Here is a 21,146-nt window from a genome sequence, read left to right on the forward strand (position 1 = left end):
TTACCTGACTATCTGCATTGCAGGTAATTCAACAGATCTGCAGTATTATTGTTTTTAAAAGGATTATTCTAACTTTTGAGTTTTATTCATTCCGATACATTGGACATTTACTCAAAGTCACACTGTGGGCAGTTTGGCTGTTTTTTTTTTTCCTGCCAAGCTGTCATCAGTGCTAAGCCATGTAAGACTCTTTTATTATGCTTCAGGTGTCTGAAATGTGCTTTGGCTGCTGAAAAGGTAATCTGGGTGCCTTTAGCCTACCTTAGAAGTGTCCCCAGAATCAAAAACACCTCCTAACAAACAATAATGAGTAAGAAGCACATGTCATATATGCATATCTTTTGATTATTATTGATTCATGTTTTTCCCCTCACAAGTTGCTCAAATAATTTTCCACCATTGAGAGAAAGCTAAAAGCTAAAGTAGTTTTATTTTTGTGTCAAGATTCTATTGACAGAAACCCTTCACATTTTAAAAGGTAATTTGCAAATGTAATAAAATGGAGATGAAAAAAAAGAACAGAAATCGCATATACCAATTATTCCAAGTGTTTACTATTTGAAGCTCAAATTGGGCTTCAGTGCATTCTGTTTCCACTAATCTTGACATGTTTCTGCAGCATAATTGGGTCCACTTGTGGTAAATTCATTTACACACACCTGCCTACATAATGCCACAAATGTTGACAGTGCATGCATGCCACAGCATAAACTAGGAGTGCAGGAAAAAAAGAATGATTTAAAGCTCTTAATGACAACAGTGGCCTCAAATCAATTATAACTGGAATACATTCAGAAACACCAGGACTCTTTCTAGACCACGGGTCACCAACTTCGGCCCTCAGGGGCACCTATCCAGCCTGTTTTCTACGCCTCCCTCTTTCAACACATCTGAATAAAACAATCAAGATAGTGATCAGACTTCTGGACAGCTTGTTGATCATTTGATTGATGTGTGGTAGAGGTGGGTGATATGGAAAACAGACTGGACTGGGGCCCGTGAGGACAGGAGATGGTGACTCCTGTTCTAGACCATGCCCAGTCATTTGAACAGTTGTTGGCAGACAGCCTGCCCTGTATCCCTCCAATGTAGTAGGTGATGTTATAACTCTCCGATCGGGCTGTACGCCGAAGGCACTTCATTGTACTCGTACAATAAAGCAATCAATCAATGTAAACAGTTGACCAGACCCTTTAAACGGAATGACACAACAAAAAAGTCTGCATGTACACTCAGCTACATTCAGAGATGAATGAAAACCTGCTTCAAAGTGCTCTTCATTTCAGATTAAGCCAACTGTTCAACTTTAAGATGGACAGCAACCCTAAAGACAAAGTCAAACTATCAAATGAGTGGCTTTGGAAATGTCCTTGAGCAGAGTGATCTAAAAATGGCTAAGAACTGAGATTCCACAGCCAACTTGATGGCGCTTGTAAGGTTCTGAAATTGGGTGAAATTGCACAAAGATGGTCTGCCAAGTATGTGTTATCTTCAGAAAGACTGTCTGTAAAATGGCTGAAATTTCTGCCAAAGGTGCATGAAGTATTGAGCAAAGTCTTTGAATACTTTTGTGCAAATGGTTTATTTTCTTATATTTTACTTTAGTGTGTGAATACATTTATACGTTGTCACAATGTGCTTCAAATTTTCTGTCAAAAAAAGTAGTATTACATATTTGAGGAAGGCAGATATTAAAAATGTAGCAATATTGTTAGTTGTTTGAACAATGGAATAGGTTTGGTTGAAATTATTGAAAATATTGAGCGGTTCAGATCTACTACCCCTGCTTCCATGTTTTGTGTTAAATTCATTCCACTATTATTTTTAATATTTGTTTTCCTTAGTTATAGGATAATTCTTGAAAATTTAAAGATGAGGGGAAACTGCAACCTGTGACGTGCTGAAAGTTGTGAGGGTTTCCAACTTTTATACATACAGTTGAGCCACTAAATAAACACATAAGAGCTACCAAAATTTCATTCATAGTACAGTTTACAATAACAATATTTACATAGTGGAGTGGTGGATTATTTATGAACTCAGCATACAGGAAGATATTGCTACAGATATAACACATAGGCATCACTGCCGCTAAGTGAGTCAAATGTTGAGATTCTGTCAGTTGTCACTACAAAGACTCACTAGTATAAATATTTTAAAACTAGTGACGATTAACTACTGGTAATGAAGCTTAATTCTATGCTCATCCACATCCATCTTACACTTTGAGCCATGAAGATTAAGTAGGCAACGTTTGTGGCTTTGTCTTGGTCAGATTTTAGGTATTAAAATGTAAGTGCTAATTGAGTATCCTCAGGATTAGGTGTTTACAGGATATATAATCAGCGTTTTCCGTTAAAGTTCATGTGTTTTGATATGATTTTTGCTTGTCTTGAGACGATGAATGCTTATTGTCCAATTTACTTAATCAGTCCCAGGAGGAACTTGCACATATGTTGGCACCTCTTGGCATGTTGGGTGATTAATTAATGGCTTGTTTGTTTCAGTCTTGAGAACTTGCCACTACATTGTCATTTTTAATAAGGTGTTGAGTTATGATAATGGCATAATTGCACTGGCAGAAATTTCATTATGGCCGCTTTAATTCAGTAGCCAATTAGCGAGGGCACTGCATTGCATCCGTTAATAAAGGTACGTGGTCACCATTTGGTTTTGGCAAATGAATGTGCACTGTGCAAATAATGTGCATGTTTCATGTGGAAAATGTTAAAAAGAGCAGTGTCTGACAACTACTGGGCGACCATGTACAAATCACAGAGGCGGACTTGCCTTTGATGTCTGGCTGCATGCAACGCTCGAATATGGAAAAAAAAGAGGGGGAGCTAAGGATGAGTTTATTTGGCAATTATTGTGTTTACTCATCAACACATTTTTCCGGTCCTGAGGCCCTCTGATGTGATCCTCATGTGGTCGTCTGAGTATTCATGAGAAAAATAGGATTTGCTTATACAAGTGGAATTGGCTTTGCAATTTACCATTTTCCCAACTTGCCCACAAAACTATTTCAATTTGTAATAGGACGCAATAGTTGACTTTTGTCAATGGACATGATAAAATGTGGAAATTACATGTTTGGTGACGTTGGTGTTATTTGTTAAAGATGCTCGTAAGGTTTTTTTTTTACATTTTTTTCCCAATCCTTTGCTGTCATTTTATCAGGTTTGTTTTGACAATGCCCCAAATATGATATTTTTATTATTTCCATGTATATTGCAAAATGTCTCTGTCACCTTAAAAACATTCGGAAAGGTCCCAAATGAATCATACAATATCCTTAGGCCAGCTGTCAGTGTCCCAAATAACCTGACTATTTCAGGTTAATGTTCAGATAAACGCTTATAGTTAACTGTTACAAAATACTAAAGCTTTTTGCCCCAGATTCTGACCAGTGTCAAACTTAAGTGACAACCCTATAGAACACAAATCTCTAAACCGGTCCTTAAGGGCCGCTGTGGGTTCTGGTTTAGGTTCCAATTGATTCCAACACAGACAGTTTAACATTTTTTTTCTAAAACAAGCAGCATTGGACTACAATCAACTGATTCCACTTGCAAAAGCAGATAGGTTTGTGGAATAGGCTGGGGACCCCTGTTGAAGTAATGTCACTAGCAGATCTATTCCCTTTTACCCTACCCTGCTGATGATGAGGTTCGTCCACAGTGCCAATGAATGAATCCCTCCATGTGTTCTCTGTATTCTTAAATAGAGTAGCAAGAATTTCTGCAGGTGGCCGAAAGCAGAAATGACCATGAAATGTGATGTCTATGAAGTATCCAACTGCTCACAGAACTTACTAGCGAACTTAATGAGGAGACTCAGAGATTCACAGATTTCCAATTCTGTGTCTTCCAGATTGTATCTCTGGAGTCCAAGATGAATAGTGTTCGAACCACAAAGCGCAGAGTTCAACGAAAACGATCCTCCAAGTTCGATGAAGGAGCAAGAGAGCCGCATCCTCAATTTCAATAACAGGGCTGGTAAGTTAACTACTTCACCTTGATGCAAGTATGCTGAGGCTAGCCTCTATCTGAACTCAGAGACTTAGAATTTGTAGTCGGATATTTTATTAACTGCAAGGAAAGTTTTATATCATAATGAACAATACCACACGGGAAGAACATACAGTACGGTCTCACTATTGAATCAATTCCTTTTCCACACTTATTCTGTAAATTGACTGGGTGTACAAGTCAGATGGGACAAAGTCCAACACTGAACACAATTTGAACAGGACATGGATGGCTATAGAAATACTGTACTGTTGTATTACTTTTTCATTATCTTTCAGTGAAGAGAAAATCTGTCAAGATTTTACAGTCATACAATAAGTCTCAGGGAAAAATATTTTGAAAAAGATTGATATTCATAGGCATTAGAAGCAAGTGTATCTTATCTTATCTGGACATCAATACCATATTCCGATATACACGGTACAGCTACAGATTATGTTATTCACACCCCGTCTAAAATACTACAATTTATTGCTTTACTGAAAAAATTCTATAAGTAAAAGACCATTACACAAGATACAATAAGATCCTGCCCTTTAGGTTCAAAGCTACCAATTACCTCCCCCCTCTATCTCACTAGCTTCCTCCATATTCTCAGGCCCATTCATTCCCTCAGAGGTGTCAAAGTTGTTTTTATTGCGAGCCGCATCATAGTTATGGTTGCCCCCTAGGGCAGGTTATAATGTATAATCTCTAGGGGTGTAATGGTGTGCCATAAATTGTAGTTCGATAAGTACTGTACCTTCGATGTAAGTGCATATTGTTCACAGTGGGTACTGTGAGGGAACACAATTCAAGGAATTCCAATTATACACACACACACACACTTTCCCTAGCAAAGCTCACTCTTAATGATCATAATTTAATTTTAAGAAATTTCTTTACATCACGTTATCAATTAAAACACACTCACCATAACCCATATTATTACCAAAACACACCGCTTTACTATTATTATCTATAGATTATATATACTATGTCACTGTAATTTACTAGTGGTGGCTATTTACAACCTAAAAGCACAATAACTAAGTGCAGTAAATGAAATAACCCATTCAAGAGGCCATTGGAAGACAGAATTTAAAGAATTGTATACTGTAGATCTGTGAAAAATAAAACAAATGCAAAAAAAAACACAACAGGGGCATAAAGGCAACGCTAGTCCTTACAGGGATTTTCTTTTACAACATAGTAGTAGCCACTTAACTTTGATGAATCTGAAATTACTTTTATATGCTTTGCTTATATTCTAAGGTAACATTTTTTTAAACATGTTGACTCTTAAAAGGCCTTACGTTAGCATATACAGAATGCATTTTTTCCTGATGCCCTAGTAATTGAACTCCCCCATTTTGCACTGACCATAAAGGAAGTGACAGAATGTCTATGGATTGATTTGTTTTAGAGCCCACTTTTAACTATCGCCTGCTCACTTAAATTGTCATCGCTGCAACTTGTTGTCATGTTTTAATTCTAACTTCAAGAGGATAATTGTTATTTTTCAGTCATCATATGGTTCCTATTAAAATAACAACCCTTCATTATATAACCACTGAACAGGAAAGTAAGTGTTTAATGAGGTGGAAAACGAAAGTTAAACTTAAAGTGATATGAATTGTTTACACATACAGAAAATAGGATTTATTGGCTCACTCATTGAAAGTGGAAACTGTTAACATGAGTATGCTTAACATATCCCTACATCTTTTTGTCCTAAAAAATAATTACTTAATAATTTCCTCTATATATGTATACAATACTTGCGTATTAAATTCCTTATGCAGTAATGATTCCATGTGCAAAACAGATTCCCGTCCAAGAGCATGTTCCCTTTTCTAGGGTAAAACTTTTTTTTTTCCTTCCTTTGAAAAGTCAGCTTGAAATAGCCCGAGTGGTGAGTTATTCAAAAGTATCATTAACCCACCTGACTCTTCATTGTGTTGTTTTCCCATGGGGGAATGGAATCTGTTTTCATTTGATGAGGGATTGTTGTAGCTCTTTTATGCGTGCTCAAGTCAACAAGACTGTTTCTTGATTTTTTTAAATGTATTTATTTTTTCTCAAACGTGGTCGTACCCTTAATACTGACGTAAATAGGACGGCATGATGGTAATTTCTTTTCATCAACGGCCACAATTTACATTTAAGTGCGAACCCTGACACTAATGACTGTCAGGAAAAAAAGATGGTCCTTTCAGTAGCCGTAGGCAGTGGTAAAATTCAGTGCTGTGTTAAAGTGAAGCCAGCCCTTTGAAAATTGGAGCCAGTCCATACATGACAAAAGAAAAAGCTGACCAGCAACGAGACTAGTGTTAGCCTCCTTTGAGGCATGACATGGGCCACTGAAGCAGATATGTACCACAAAAGATTAGATTAATATATAGCCAGCCAGCAATAAAAACAGACTGGTCCATGTGTTTCTTTGTGATTGACTAAATTACGTTAAAATTCAGATCAAGTATATACAAAAAAAAATTAGGGTGGACGTTGTAAATCTTGGCATGTAACTAAGACTTTCTATAAGCTCCCATGCTGAATAAAGCTTTAAATATGGAAAAGGGATCATTAATTACTTTAGCAGTCTCTTAGTTCTACCCGTGAATCATTACTCTCTAATCATTTCGAGGAAAATGTAAAGCGTCATGAGCTCTGCCAAAGTGTGACTAAATCTAAGCTTCTGATCAATCCATGAGCTGCATTGTTTCTTCAGCCATGCTAAATGTATTTTGACAGTGAAACAAATCATTAGTGCATATCAGGTGTCTCCAAATACCTATTTCTCTGACTTTGTGTGTGGAAGAGTAGATGGAAGTAACAAACTGATTATCTCCACTACAGCAAACTCATCAACAGCCATTGGCTGTAAGTAAGCGGTTTGCATCGTGTTTATTCTGACATGGAAAAGAGAGCGAGTTAATCAGCTCTATTGTTAGATGAAAATAGGCACGGTGCGTTTTTTAAAAATGGAATCCTCTTATTTATTTTTTATTGAAGGGCATACATACACATGCATGAACACAGCATTGGCAACATAATCATGCATACAAACTGAAATTCATCATCATGTCTGCATCATTGTACTTGCCGACCAAGCAATGCGAGCGAAAACTAACTGAAGTGTCGCAAAATATGCGTAGTGAATAGAATGTATTTTAGCTGTAGATTGCAGCTTATTTTGAAGGTATTCACAATTAAGTCTACCTGAATTTAGAATAGATTTGATAATCATTTGCAATAACTGATGTTATGCTTCAAAACTGAAAACAATTTTTAAGTTCAGCTCTTGTTAAAATGTCGTTGCTCTAGAGTTTTTTTTAGACCTGTAGCCCTTAAACAAACACTGGTCTTGCCAGAAAACCTTGACTTTAACAAACTTATTGGACTGTCACGGTCACACTTAAATATATTGGCCAAGTAGGAAAATTGCGCTCTTGCAATTGGGAAAATATCTGGTTTGATTTTCAGTTACCACTTTCGTCCTGTCAAAGTATTCTTGAAAATGATACTGAACACCTCGTACTTTGTCATCAGGAAACATGAAACATTATCATCTCACAAATAACACAGCATTGTGAAAGCACTTTGAGTAGCTTTTGGAAGAAATACGCAATATCCCTGTGAATGGGGCCACTTTATCATTTAGGGTACACTGGCTCTCTGCACACTCTGTTCCATTGCCTGAACTCAGATTTCCTGTCAGAGATAGGAAACATGTGCGGGCTATGTTCTTGCCACTTTTTTTCCACCTCACGGCTCACTCTCCCTTGACTTGAGCTGCTCAGGAAACCCTTAATGACATTCTACTTGAAGCTTTTCTGTGACCTGTCAATCATGAAAGTTCATGCTAAAGCACTGAACGCTTGTAGTTTGAGAGGTGAGAGACATCAGATCGTCTTTTTCCCCTCTGCTGTCAAAAACAGAGATTTTTTTTCTTTTTTCTCCTGAACCAGGCGTTTCAAAACAACACATCGTTCTTGCATACTAATGTCTTTCAAAGCAGTTGGCTGTATCTTATCAACATCCAAGCAGTTATGTTTTTTCTTGTTTCAACACCCCGCGGACCCATAAGACTGTGACAAATGTCTTAATGGGTGCATTGCCTCCTACTTTTTTTTTTCCCTTTTTAAATGGCTTCTCTCTAATTATGGTTTTAGAATTTCTGGTGCTTTAAAGAATACACTGCTCTATTGATTACTTGCTATCATTGGGTAGATGGATAAATATCTGGTCTTTAGTAGGTAATCAGAACTGTTAAGACAGCCCAAGTCGAGTGAAAGCATCTTTATAGGCAAAGTCACACTGGGATCTCCATCTGTTGGGGCATATGTTCCTCGTGAAGCTGTCTGCATGGAGGGCAGGCAGAAGCCGAAGCAATGTTGCATTATTATTGCCATTTCAGTCCCCATTCCTTCACAACTCCTCTGGAGTTTTCCCCATGGTTTCATTTCAGGCTCTAATGAACCCTTGAGGTAGTGGAATTTATTCTTAACCTTAAAATATTCCTTCTGAAAATTGTGTTCAGTAACATAAGTGTCAATAGCTCTCAAAAAGCTCCCTAATGTAACTCCAGTGAGTCCTCGGCAACACATCCGGCACAAACACTTACACTGCACTACATTGCAATGACAAGAAATAACCAGGTTTTTCCTGTTTCGTTGTGCCCTGTGCTAAATAGTGATCGGCGTGTATAAAACTTTTAGGCCATGCAAACATACACGGATACTGGCCGATAACACATTCCAAGGAAACACTACGTTGCTCAACGGAATTTCAATGTGAGATGATTACTACATACTCACTTATGTGCAACCATTTTTTTTTACTGTACAGTGTCATATTTTAATTGGCCAATTCCTGTCTTAACATTGCGCCACTGCTAATCTACAGTAGATATTTTTCAGTACAAGTACATTGGCTTGGGTGCCTTGTTCCTGTTAATTCACTCCAGTTGAAACAATCTATATGGAAATTGCACTTCTCTATCTGTTTCCCCCGGAAAAAAATGAAGTGAGAATTTAAATTACCTGGTTGTTTTTTCATCCAGTCTGATACAAAGCTGATAGAAATGGAAGCTAACATCCCTATACCAGGGATGGCCAATGGAAACATCGTAAGGAGCTAAAATGCAAATCTACAGTCCATATTAAAGTAATTAATGATTCCGTTACTTTGGCAACAGGAAAAAAACAAAATGTACTAACTTTCTTATAGATTTTTTTTGTTTAATGGATTCAAATGAAAAAAAGTGGTTTATATTTTGTCACTAGTAATATTGTTATTTTTTAGAGTGCAGCATTTTATCTTCATTCTTGTTTTTAAATCACATGCCTGACTAGTTGTTTTTAAAAATAAAGACTACCTATGCTGCTTTGTCTGCATTTGGGTCTTTGCACGATGATAGATTCCAATGTTGAGCATGTCACATTCAATATTTCTATTATTCTGAAGTCTTGCAAATACATGACCTTTTCTAGAATTAATATACTGGCAAGGTGGGTAACAAAACATTCAAAGATCTGTATTGTTTTGCAGAATAATACCTTTGTTACAAATTGAAAAGAAAAAAAAGAAACACAAAATGAACACAGTAAATCTGTAGATGTCATAATTATTTTGCTTTATTATTTATATACACTGAAAGAAAAAGTTGTCTTTGCATAGTTCATAACTCAGAACTTGCATTTGAATTCAAACTGTTTCAAAAAGGGAGTTTATTATATTCAGGCTGTCAAGGTGTATTTAATTCAAAGCCCGCATGAACTTTAACTGAAAACCTACCTCATAATGATAACGTGAGGGCTAGAATTGGCGCGGTTAAGAATTTTGATTCACTTTCCCACGGGCAAAAGTTTTGAGACAGTTTACCATTTGAAATGATGAGGATGTGCCTTAAAACTTTTGAGCGTGTGTGCAAGGTAGTAAATATTCATATTGATTCACTTTTTCACCTGATTAAAAATAAAATCACCGGACAATTAGGCTGTTTTGGCAATGCTAAATGAAAAATCCATCCTAAACGTATGACATCTGTGCCACAAAGTTTGCCTTCTGCTGCTCTCTTTGTGTTAGAAGTATGGATCTGGATGATTCTTGATCAAGTGACAGTGTTTGCTCTTTAGGACATGCTCTGACCTTCCACTGACATGATAGCAACAGCAGCCAGAGATATGCAATGATACAGAATACCAATATGTCTCATAGACATCCAGGGGCTTTGAGAAAAACACTTTACTGTCTGCAGGTCAGTAAAGGATGCTGCAAGGTATCCACAAAGTAATGCTGGATGACAACAAACTCTAATGCATGCATTTATGTGGAAAGCCCTACTTAGACAGACCAGACTCCTGCCCTGACCCAACCGCTTGAAAGATTGTAGACAGTTGTGAGACAACTCTTTTAGACATATACTCTGACCCTGGTTACTCTATTCTATCTTAGTGTCAGGATGCTCATTGCGTCAATCGCCAAGGTACAATTGGTAAATCGCCGAGAGCAAGATTTGATCCAATCTGTTAGCTTTCTTCGGGCTTCAACGATGTCTTGTTTGTACTGCGACATCACAATGTGCTCATCGCAATACTCACAATTTTTTTTGCATATATATCTGACTCATTTAATGATCCTTTGGCTCTGATCAAGAGGTTAAGTGTGTGCTGACAGCCTCAGCTAACATAAACGACATGTCACGGCTGCTTATTAAGTCAGTCTTTTGATGTTGAACAGATGGAGACTTGCTGAATCTATGCTTCATTTCGGCGCCTTTTGTTGGTCATGAGACACGTCTCAGCTGCCCACCCTCCGAACTCGGCACCTCCAGCACCCTTGTGACACTTGAAGGAATAAATGGATGATCCCTATAATGAGGTTAGTTGTTTTCAGGCAATTGTGTTTTACCACGGCCAAAACTGACGTGGGTCTTACCTAGAGTCAATATCATATGTCAATACCGTCAAAGTAGGTGGTTAGGAGATTTGTTCCCAAGCTATTTAAATTCATCAGCATGGCATAAACAGATAAAGGGGCTAAAGATCAAAGGATTAATCTGAAGGAAAGCTCCTTTCCTGTAGAGCCAATGTCACACATTGGGGTATTCAAAACTTCACCTGAAAATCAATATTGACTTTTTTTGAATGATTTTTTTTTCTCCAGAAGATTTTAGAGTATCACTGTAAAACAATTGTTTGCTGCATTACAGGGACCATTTAATGAACATTTGCCACTCAACGACTCCATTAATAGAGCCTGTTCATGCAAAGATGCAACTAAAGGCTTTTGTAGTCTCTCTGAGCGGAGGTAAATTATTAAAGCTGTCTGCAGGGAGTGCTTGGAATGATCTGGCTTTTCAAAATTCCTTTGATGACAAAGATCACCTTGTTTCTCTGGATGAAAAAGAATCATTTGATTAGTTCCTTTTTTCGGAGCAGAGTGATTGACAATAAGTGTGAGAGATGTTGTGAGGGTTCAGCAATCTGTTGAAAAATTATCAAAAGTTAATATTGCAGATTGGAAACTGTGTAAATCACATCAACTAAACAATAATAGTGCCACTCGCTTCCGTGGGCCTCTTTTCAATGTTTTGCGAGTTAACTTAGTCAAAGCTAAATCTAAAATGTTATGTAGCCATTGATTGGAGAATTGATTCCGACTTATAGCATAACGCAAACACAACTCAGAAACCCGTTGGCATATAACGATTTTGTTGTCCTTGGCTGAAGATTCCCACTCAGCTCCTTGTTAGTATCTCACCTTCGACAGCCTTGCACAGGTAGGAAACTGTCAAAATTAATCTATAGTGACAAAGGCTATTTTCAATTTACATCTACTGCCCATTCCTTTTCAACCCTAAGATTATAATGAGCACAAACAACTCCGAGGAAAATGGATAAATGAGAGCTATAATTGTGTTTGGAATTGCAATTACTGTTATCGCAGCCCTTTGTCGCAGGGATTTAGTGTATCCAGATGTGCAAAAGGGAGAGACAGCCATTGTTTGAGTGGTCTCGATCAAATACACTGTTAGCTTCTGGCTCTAGTTGTAATTACAGATTTTTAATGAGTTGCGTTGTCTTGCACAAAAATAGCAGGTAGATTGGTAATTCCACAAGATCCTAACATTTTTTTGCTCAACCTACCGATGGTCACAGCGCAAAAAGATCTTTCATGTCCTCATATTTTTTTCAGATGTCTCAGGATTATAATGTGCATTCTTTCATCGTGTTCAGTGAGATTGAATTTAGAATTAATCGGCCATTGCTTCTAAATCATCCATTGTTTTCTTGTATGTCGTTTGATTAAGGTTAGGGATACCCTAACCATATGAGCCGTAATGGTACCATGATCATTTTAATTCATCGTATTATTTTGTTAATGTGTTAAACAGTATACGGGTGAAGACCACATGCTAAGAACAACCAATAACGGTGGAACCAAAATTCTTAATAAAACCGCATAGTTTTAATCTACCTACACTACTGTATAACAAAGCAGCAATGCAGTACAAAAACAACACTCAATTTTTGCTAGGTTTGATATATCATTTTATTCAAGAACTCCAATTAACTAAAACTTCCTGGTATCATTAATCAACTATGAAGTGATTAAGTGGGAATATGTTAAATTTGTTTTCCCTCCAAAGACCAAGTGAGTGTTTCCTACCAGATGACTTACATTGATCACACTGACACAATTGGACAAACAGGTTCTTTAATTTATTGGAGGCCAGAACCCAATTTACCTCTAATCTTGCAGATGTACCACCAGGGCAGGTTAAACAATGAACTTTTTCCTGCCATATTTTCTTCACAAAATATTAAAAGCTGGAAAAAGTCTAATCATCATGTCCATCAACTCTCGAGACATCGTGGACATAATTCCAACATCCGAAGTCCCTACTTTGAGAATTAATAACTAAGCCGTGGGCTTTCCTCTTCACATTCTATTCTACATATGAGCCCATTTTCCACCTCTACTTTCATCTTCTCACTCTTTCTAGCTAAAAATCCACCGCCGCCCTTTAGGTTAATTGTGCTGATTGCGGTAGTTTTTAACCCAGGTCGCTTTTGGTCCATTATGCTGCTCTTTGGATAAATGCTCATGATTTTTCGTAAACCTTTGCACCAGTCATATAAAGTTCCTTTCACCTTAAAACAAAATGTGTCAACAAGCAAGCCGCAGCAGCAAAAAGACAAATCCAACTTTATGTCACTTGTATTCAGTCAGAGGCTACAAATGTACCGAAATCTCACCGAGCTCTTTATGGTCAACACTGTACAGATAGGTCTTGGCCAAACAATCTCGTTTAAAAGAGAGAAGCGTGGGTTCATCACCTATTGATGCAGTGCACTGCATGCTTTGGCCTCACTCCATGGAAGGGTGTGACCCCAATGCTTCTTCAGCGTGAATGTTTTTCGGAATGAGGGAGTAAGGCAACTTTATGCTGTTGAATTTTCAACTTGAGGATTGTGTAAACTGGTCCATTTATCAAGAGAAAAATATAAATACTGCTGTCCTTGTGGATAAAGATAACACAATTAAAAACGGAATATTCTATAGTGGCAATTTACCGCAAATTAGAGCAAGATCTAACATCGTCTTACCCACTCTTTGTTTTCTCCGCTCTTTTTGTCTATCCATCTTCTGATCTATATTATACAATTGCAACAATTATGGATCAATTATGAGTCTTGATAATGTATTTTTGAATACTCTCTGAAAAGATTATACCCATCAATAACTGTGTAAAAACTTTAAATGGAGCTCACTCACTTAAAAAGGTTTTTGATTTATTTTTTATTTGATTTGTTTTAAGTCCATCTCCACCTCTGTACAGTGTATTGTATTGCTTTGTTTTTTTTAGAAGATGTACACTTTGTACCCATCACATTTTCACACAGATATGCCTGGAGAGATTGAGAGTGAAATATATATTTACTCTAAAAGTTTACTTTCTAAGACAAGTTTGACTGTTGTGCTGAATAGACAGAAGACCAATACAAATACAGACTGAGTATTCTTTAAAAAAAAGCATCAACTTAGGTTAGTGCATGCACACTAGGTGCAATGAAAAGTCCTCAAGACCAAAGTATCCTGCCAAGACCTTTATCATTACGGTAGCACACAGAAGAAATTGATTCTCTAAAGATCACAAACTCTCTTTAAAAATGCCACAAGGGTCAGCTACACACACCTCAGCAAACAGCACCATACACAATGTCTGGGCTTTTTAATAGAGAGGCATTTTTACTACACACCTTAATGATGAAAGCTTTTGCTAGAGAATGTTTCATCTCTTTTTTGCATTCCGTCGGATAGGAAGCTCAGGGATTCAAGCTCGAATATTCCTTTATGTGTGAGGTCTATGAGAAGTGACGATGTCTCTGTACTTAAATATGAGGTGTTTGGCGTCTATGTGTTGGGGCGCTTGTGTACCTATCCAAGAGAGTGCGTGTGTGTGTCCATATGCATGACAGCCCAGAGCAAGCTTCTCCCCAGAGTATAACTTTCACAAGCATTTCGTTTCCTCCAGTCAGCATTCATTCCAACCCTCCAAGGAATTAAGTCTATCTACCTGCTTGTCATTTTCTTCTGTCGCTCCCGGCACACTTCTCTCTCTTTCCGACTCCATCCTCTCATACACACACACAGACACATGCAGGAGGATGCAGAGTTTCCTTTGAATGCATTGTCTCCCCACTCAGTCTGCAGGTGAGATAAGACTGCATGCTAAAGAAAGGAGTCAGCATGATGGATGGTGTACTCAGCTGCCACATAACGCTATAGCATTTATGCCCTATTGATTTATGTCTATCACTGGCCTATCACTGGGTAAGAAGCGCAACACACATCTGTTTCCACACCACATCTCGATATCTGTCAATTTGACCTAATAGGGTAGTTTAAGAATGTTAAATATACATCATGGGCTGTTTTAAAGATGTGAATGTTCAAATCTTTGAGATCACAAGATCGATCTCAAGCTATTAGCAGCATCAAAAAGCATAATTGTATGCTAAAATGTACCAGCCCCTTTCACCCTTTGTCAAAATGTTGGTGTTTTTATTGCTTTTATTTAGTTAACAAGATGAATTGGGTTAAAATTACCAGGAATGCCATTTCCCTAAGTCATTTTACTTGGTCCTTCCGCCTAGTGACAAACGTAATTCAGTGACTTGAAGTGTTGCCTCCACTTGGATGACTTCTAGCCACTCTTTGGACAGCCAATGGCCATGTTTGTTGCTGATTAGTTGGGAACATAGAAGCCTAATGCCATTACATTTATACACCTGCTCTCTTATATATAAAAAAAACAGATTGCAGCAAAGCGACTTGACTGCAAATGACTTTGTTTGGAGACATATTTGGTCAGGCTGGCCCCCACATCTGCGTGGATCACCTTAACGTTCTTGTTTTTGTCATCACTTAATGGCTGAGGCCGTGCGGTCTTTTGATGAAATTTGCATCGCAGTGCATTCTTATGAAAATAAACTTGAAACAAACAGTTTCTTCCTCTGGGATATTCAATGGTAAAACTTCAAAGGAGTGGAATTCACTGAAGGTGAGCTCGCACTTTGCATAAAAAAAAAAAAAAACATCAACAACCCGGGCATTCTTGCTCAACAAGACCCTTTTGTGATTCAATGTGCTTCTTAAAGAGAAAAGAAAAGTAGGCTAAATTAATGCCTTGATTGGAACTAATGAATATGTTTTTAAAGTACTGAACAAAAGGTGACATTGCTCCTTATCCCATTTTTTGTGTCATCAAACTATATGTTAAAACTGAACAGGATGAATTACAAATCCCACTAGAAAATATTTGATCGATATACTAGATGAACTCTTGACCGTGAGCACGACATGATCAATTACTTGCTTCAAAAGTTAATTTGCACGCAATTTTCTACTCCGCTTTGAAAGATACCTTGGCAGCAAAATGAAGCTCTTTTTTAACAGTGGATAACACATGTTATAAAGTCTTCTGCAGGAGGTCATGATTGTTGCAGCTCCATGATGGTTTCCTGGGCTGCAAGGCAGCAATCAATCCTCCCTCTCCCCTTCACACTTTCCTTGCACAGTATTTATGTGCCACCCGACTCCACACCTCTAACTGCGGCATCCTTCTCCCTCTCCTATAAGTTACATACCTCTTTTCATTGTTGTTTTGTTTATGACAACCGGCAAAAAAGATGGTCACTGTAAATTTGCTCAGGATGTGAATTGTCATACTTATTTTTAGTAATGTCCACCTCAGTACTGTAATATTGGCAGTTACCTGCTTCTTTCTTTTGAGGAAAGTCTGTGGCTGGTCCTGAAAGTTAATCATTATTAATTAAAAATCAGTTTTAGCTGTTTCAATAATACATTCCGTATTTTCCGAACTATTCAGTCGTACCTGCGTATAAGCCACAGCAACCAAATAGTGCACAGTGAAGAGGAACAAAAAGTATAAGTTGCATTAGGTTTTTATCTATGTTTAACACAATCTCGTTTAAAGTGGAGTCGTAGACCTTCAGCGTAAGCCATTTTGATTCTTGAATTTCAAAGAATGTTTTTACATCATCAAATATATTATATACCACATTTATAAAGATAGATTTGGCATCCAAGCTTCAGTGCATGATCCAGGAAGTCCACAAGAACATAAAAGACACAGCACACATCTATGGCAGCTATTCAGAGGGCTTCATCATATGCTCCAGAGTGAAGCCAGGCTGTGTACTGGCCCTTCCACTCTTTGGAAATTTATTTGCCCTACTTTTGGAACCATGCCTTCGGGAACACAACAGAAAGTACACCAGATCAGATCTGTATATAGCCCTCTTTAGAGGCAAAAGTCAAGTATGGGAGGTCTCTTTATTAGAGATATGCAAAGCTTTTGACATACACACTGCTGCCACAGTCAGAAAAAAAAGACTTATCTCAGAGTCTACATAGAAAATAAATGTTATAGTTTAAAATGGTGCTACCCATTCTCTATTGAATCAAAACAAAAAGAAGAAATAATTTAATTTTCGTATTTGGGACAAAGATTTGATCAATGCCAATCAAATGTGAATATTCCAAATGACCCGTCCTACCTTGTTTACGCCATTAATACCAATTATCACATGTTTAGGTCTATCAGTGTGTGTTTGTGTGTGTGTATCTGTGTATAACTGAGATCACAAAATGCCTGTGCCCGTTGGTGATTGCGTACTTATAAACTGTGACAAATTGTTTTTTACAAGTATGTCATTTATACTAAGTGTTGTCTTTCCCTTTAATGTCCACAACCAATATCTCCCGAGGTGAAGAGATCAACACATACATCGGCAAGACAACAGGATCTGAAACTGTTGCAAATGGTCTAAAACAGGGGCCACAGACTCCAGTCCTCGAGGGCACCTATTCAGTCTGTTTTCCATGTCAACAGAATGAAAAAAAATCAGGCATTTTATCAGGTTTCTGGACAGCTTGCTGATAAGTTGATTATTTGAAAATATTTCATCAATTTCTATTGAAATATTAGGGCCATTAAATGAATAATTAATGTGCAAATCCTACATAATGATCCTTAAAGGCGGGACATCCTCACCATGCCATTGTTTGGAGACGTCATATATTTTGAAGTGATTGCTTATGTTTATATATGATATTTACACAATAACTGACTCAAAGAAACAATTTTATTCTAATATAAGGAAGAAAAAAATAAGCAAATTTTGGCAAGGCTGAGGGTTAAATGGCAAATCTTTTATTCACCCGCAATAACGTTACACAATTATGGAGCTATGATTAATAATCTTTTAAGTTTCACTGTTAATTAGTGCATCTTTGAGACAAAGGATTTGAACTCCCACATAGAGATGCAAACAATGCCAAGGTCATAGTAATTGAAATACGATGCATCGCTTATACACGGGGAAAATTACTGTAACAAACACTTTATTTTCATAGGGCAACATGTCATTTGTAATTATTCCTGCTTTGAGTCATTCTTGACATTTTCTTGCTGTCAACAGTGTCACCTCGACTTTCTCTCTAACCTCATTCTCTGAGTATGATGTACATGGGTTTATTATAAACTTGCTTGTCACAATACTGACCCAGGAGAAAAGAACCCATTGACTGAACACTTCCCAACATATTGCATTCCTTTATATGTCCTAAGAGGCTTGAATGAGGTGAATCCCCTCCTTAATATTTATTTTCAAACGTTTTATGTGGTAACATTTTATCTCCAGTGTTGGAAATCGTGTTCCAAAACAACAGTTTTTTGGGTGGGGTCTGTTTTTTTGTGGGCAATTTTCTAACCCAAATTACTTGGACTTTGTTCATCCAATCAATATTTTTGTTTTGAATTATTTTAAATATCAATCAATTTGAGTCATAAACAAGATTTTGATATGTTGCACATGTAGAGTGATTTTTTTCTTTCTCTTCATTTTGAATTGTTTTTGGTAAATTGCCCTCCAAAAGTATATTAGTAGCATGTATCCAATTACTTTTGAGTTGACATTAATAGAGCATAACTCAAGTAAATATTAGTATTTCAAAAAGATAATTGAGTAGATGATACACAACTCATTATGGTGATCACTCTCTTCAGGTGTGAGTTATGAGTACCCCAGCCATCCTCTTGCATTCTATACAATTCTGAATTTACATCAGAGAAAGTGACAACATAGCAAAAAGACATTTGACATGTTTGCATACTAAAAAGTGTACTCCATGTATTTTTGGATGAGTGAGTTTATTATGAAGGCATTAACGTGTGAGTTGGCTGAGGCAAGCCACCCACAACGGGCACAGATGATGAAGCTATAGTCTGAAAACCATCAAATTACCCCTGCCCAGCTGGCTTTCAACAACTGCCTCAGCAGGCCTGGAATGACTTTAGAAAGAGCATTTGGTCATTTGAAGGGAAAATGGCATTACCTCATGAAGAGATGAGAATGACACATCACGAACATACTTTGTATGCACTGCAATTTCATCCTGTTATATGTAAAAGACATTTTGGCAGCACTGAGGAGTCTACGGAAATATTTCTTCAGAGAGTAATGAGGGACTTAGTTTTGCACAGTAGTAGTGTGTTTTTTTAGAATTATTTCCTACTTGTAAAATGTACAATTATGACGAACACTGTATTCATCAATATGTTTTGCAAAAGTCTGTTCAATTGTTTAAGTATGTCTAATTGTTGCAGGTGATACTGCAAGAGGTGGGCCACGTACCGGACAAGAGATGACACTTGGAGATGATTTGTTTTAAGGTATAAAAAAAGTAATTTAAACTACATTCATTCATAAGCCATTATTTTTAAGATGTACACTGCTCATTTATAATGAGGTACTGTAATGAGCAGGCTGTAATAAAATATTGGGGCTCTTGAACACATTAGGAACCAATTAATGCAAAAGTCCCTCTAATGTAACTAATATTTAAATACAGATTGGGGCCACACCGTAATTTAATTAACTTTTTGAAAGGATAGCTCACCATTCTCATCCTCACACAAGACATGCGCAAAGAAGAACTGCTCTTTGATATATTAAGGAAAAAAAGAATGTTCTTCATTCACGACACATGCATTTTTATGAATTTAATCAAAATCAAATGTCCACAAGCAATTGTCTCTTTATAGCATTTGCAAGAATAAAGGGACCAATATAATTGAAGTATGGAGCAGAGGTTTCACAGTCTAGGGGAACGTGGCCAGCTTTTTTTCCTGCCCAAAGTGGAAAATAAATAAATATGTTCCAAGCAGCAAGTGGCTGCAACGTCAAGTTCGAGAAATGTTGTTGCAAAAAATATATTTGTTTCCCCTCAGGCCAACCGTCAGCAACATATCCTACGGTAAAAAGAGCCAAATAATTACTCTGCCAGAGGAATTGAAGTGTCTGCAGCCCCAAGTGCTGGTCAACACGCGTGAAGCTGCCTACTGGCTGATGAGACTCAGATATGAAGGAACTATATTGAGTTATGATAGATGAAAGGACAGAGGAAAGCAAGAAAGATAGATGCTACTATACATCCATATATAATCCAGAAGGCTACAACTAAACAGAGTACTATTTAGTACGTAGCAATGTTAGGCCATTGCAAAATATTTAAACATTCAAATAACCCCATCATAGTGTTTATTTTATATTTCTATATCCATGTGATAGTAATCAGTCATTTGATAGGCCTGCAGTGACAGACATATTGCGTCCAACACCGTCTAGTAGACTTCCAAACTATGCTGGTTAGAATATTATTCAAAATGAAATGGTCCCGAAGTTGCATTTGTTAAATTTGGTCTGGATTCACCCAAAATATGGTAAATACATTTCATTTGGACAATGGAGAGTCACAAATGATTCATGACCTTGAATCTTTAACCTAGGGGTTAGGCTATTATTTATGGCCTGTAGTTTCTGCCAGAGCAGGATTTATGACCCCAAGATATAAAAGTCATGATTTATGCTCCTGAGAAACTGTCAAAACTAGAACTATTGCCCCTGAAACGGACACATGATGCGCAAACATTTATGCTCCTCGGGGAAATGTCACATCCCACTTTTTTTAACCAAAAGCAACTGTTAAAAGATGCTAAAAAATGTAAAACCTCTGAGCAACCGTTTGTTTAAACAAGTGCAAATGTGAGGAGGGCAAAGGTGCGTGTCAATGTCTGTTACGACTCCCCCTGATGGTAAGCTATACCAGGGAGTGGCAACTACCACAGCAGAAAGATTCAGTCAATGACGAGCCAGACACACATTGCAAGTAGCTTTCAATGATGATTTATTAATAACAACGTTCACCAAAACCTGGACTACGGGACAACATAGGGGAAGCAAAAGATATTAAAGCGGCACCCTCAAATAAAAACAGTAAAAAAAACACCCTCCCAGACAGGTGTTCAAATGAACACCCACAAAAATACAGGAAATAAGGCCTAAGGGTGCCACTGTCAGAACTGATGTAATAAAAGTCTAGACAGAGGAATGAACTACATGTATAAATGCAACAAACTATATGTATACCCCAGGGTGTCTAAACTTATCTCAAGTCCCCCTATGCAGCCCAAAATCATTAACTTTATCAACATAAATACTCAATATAATTATGAGTAGCGTACTTACAATACCAGGT

The 21,146-nt window shown here is 37.4% G+C and overlaps 1 long non-coding RNA gene across 3 annotated transcripts in view; it reads left to right on the forward strand.

Annotated features, from left to right (window-relative positions):
- LOC144091430 (uncharacterized) overlaps positions 1 to 21,146 on the forward strand; it is a 202,581-nt gene that overhangs the window by 168,946 nt on the left and 12,489 nt on the right. For 2 of the 3 annotated variants that reach the window (XR_013305701.1, XR_013305702.1), the window contains exons 16-18: positions 3,874 to 3,998; positions 10,755 to 10,895; positions 19,216 to 19,281. This is a non-coding gene — a long non-coding RNA (uncharacterized LOC144091430). Of the gene's footprint in view, positions 1 to 3,873; positions 3,999 to 10,150; positions 10,273 to 10,754; positions 10,896 to 19,215; positions 19,282 to 21,146 lie in introns of all 3 variants that reach the window. The other variant, XR_013305700.1, reaches the window with a different exon arrangement.

This window comes from Stigmatopora argus, chromosome 17 (assembly GCF_051989625.1).
Source record: "Stigmatopora argus isolate UIUO_Sarg chromosome 17, RoL_Sarg_1.0, whole genome shotgun sequence".
Taxonomy (NCBI): Eukaryota; Metazoa; Chordata; class Actinopteri; order Syngnathiformes; family Syngnathidae; genus Stigmatopora; species Stigmatopora argus.